Genomic DNA, 2500 nt, shown 5'->3' on the forward strand with positions numbered 1-2500 from the left:
AAGATGTCCACCGCGCTTCGCACCGGGCCCGCGAGGACCTACTTTGGCCGCACGGCGCCGCGCGCAGGGTGCGCCGGCGCGCAGCTGCGACGCTGCCGCGTCCGTCGGCCGGCGCGCCTGCCACTGGCCGCCCCCACCAGCCGGCTGTAGCGCGTGCGCCCACGCACCGCGCGGCCAGCACGCCGGGAGGCGCCCCCTCACCGGCCGGGGACGGTCCCACCCAGCCACCGCCGCGTATCGCTTCACACCAGATGCCGTTCAGTTTCGTCGGCATGGTGGGTATCGCTGGAACAACCGGTTCGTACCTCAACCTATCGTCGCCATCACCGATTCACCCCTAGCGAGAACAACCGCACCACAACAGGTTACCATTTGTTCATTTGCGTAACTTCACCAGAAAACGCAGGCGTCCATCGCCATTTGCAACTTCAACGATTATTGCATGCCTGTGTCAGGTGTCACGCCACACTACGTCTGCCCACATACACGCAACAAAATGTGCACGCCTAGACAATACGTGGAAGGTGGCCCCCGTACGTATGCGATGTCCATTGCTCGAACGACTGTCAACCGGCCTCTGTAGCATGTCGCAGATATGGAACGCGGTGCACCATGCCATCACGGTGTGTGAGGAGAGACGACTAGGTCCGAATACATCAACAGACAGCTCATGCTGATCGCCATCCACGGCGTCCGTTCCTCCCACACGTCTCTATGCGTACCACACTGCAATCCAGCTCTCATAGGGAGACGACACGTAGCTGCGTGCACAATATTTGCACTGTATGGTCCGCCGTTTTTGGGCGCAGTCGTTGTACGGTCACACATGTGCCACGATGTATCATTCGTACATAAGGACGAATGTGCAGTACAGATTGTGGTTTACGCGTACGACATTAGCGGACGGTTGACACAGGCCGCACCACAACGTAGCCTGAGTACGTCGCATGCGAAGGGCATTGAACATGCAAACTTCTCACCAACCAGCTTGCGAAGGCAGGGGGCAAGGTGGGGACGTGGGGAGGGGCGGCATGTACGTCCTGCTGCCATCCACATTACAGTGTACAGCAGGAGCATGTGGAAAGTCAGCAAGACTTGCAAGGTGTTTAACATGAAGCGATACACAGGGGAGCGGGCAGTGCGAGTAGCGAACTATATTGCGAGGGTTGCGGGTGGCAACACTACACTAATTGAACGAGTCGTATAACAATTACAGAGCAGGTTTAGGCGACAACATGGGTTACGTTAGGGGACAACGTGGGTTACGTTAGGGACAACGTGGGTTACTTTAGGGGACAACGTGGGTTAGGTTAAGGCACAACGTGGGTTAGGTTAAGGCACAACGTGGGTTAGGTTAAGGCACAACGTGGGTTAGGTTAAGGCACAACGTGGGTTAGGTTAAGGCACAACGTGGGTTAGGTTAAGGCACAACGTGGGTTAGGTTAAGGCACAACGTGGGTTAGGTTAAGGCACAACATGGGTTAGGTTAAGGCACAACATGGGTTAGGTTAAGGCACAACATGGGTTAGGTTAAGGCACAACGTGGGTTAGGTTAAGGCACAACGTGGGTTAGGTTAAGGCACAACGTGGTTAGGTAAGGCACAACGTGGTTAGGTTAAGGCACAACGTGGGTTAGGTTAAGGCACAACGTGGGTTAGGTTAAGGCACAACATGGGTTAGGTTAAGGCACAACATGGGTTAGGTTAAGGCACAACATGGGTTAGGTTAAGGCACAACATGGGTTAGGTTAAGGCACAACATGGGTTAGGTTAAGGCACAACGTGGGTTAGGTTAAGGCACAACGTGGGTTAGGTTAAGGCACAACGTGGGTTAGGTTAAGGCACAACATGGGTTAGGTTAAGGCACAACATGGGTTAGGTTAAGGCACAACATGGGTTAGGTTAAGGCACAACATGGGTTAGGTTAAGGCACAACATGGGTTAGGTTAAGGTACAACATGGGTTAGGTTAAGGTACAACATGGGTTAGGTTAAGGTACAACATGGGTTAGGTTAAGGTACAACATGGGTTAGGTTAAGGTACAACATGGGTTAGGTTAAGGTACAACATGGGTTAGGTTAAGGTACAACATGGGTTAGGTTAAGGTACAACATGGGTTAGGTTAAGGTACAACATGGGTTAGGTTAAGTACAACATGGGTTAGGTTAAGGTACAACATGGGTTAGGTAAGGTACAACATGGGTTAGGTTAAGGTACAACATAGGTTAGGTTAAGGTACAACATAGGTTAGGTTAGGTACAACATAGGTTAGGTTAAGGTACAACATAGGTTAGGTTAAGGTACAACATAGGTTAGGTTAAGGTACAACATAGGTTAGGTTAAGGTACAACATAGGTTAGGTTAAGGTACAACATAGGTTAGGTTAAGGTACAACATAGGTTAGGTTAAGGTACAACATAGGTTAGGTTAAGGTACAACATAGGTTAGGTTAAGGTACAACATAGGTTAGGTTAAGGTACAACATAGGTTAGGTTAGGTTA

This window comes from Schistocerca piceifrons, unplaced genomic scaffold (genome assembly GCF_021461385.2).
Source record: "Schistocerca piceifrons isolate TAMUIC-IGC-003096 unplaced genomic scaffold, iqSchPice1.1 HiC_scaffold_294, whole genome shotgun sequence".
NCBI classification, from domain to species: Eukaryota; Metazoa; Arthropoda; class Insecta; order Orthoptera; family Acrididae; genus Schistocerca; species Schistocerca piceifrons.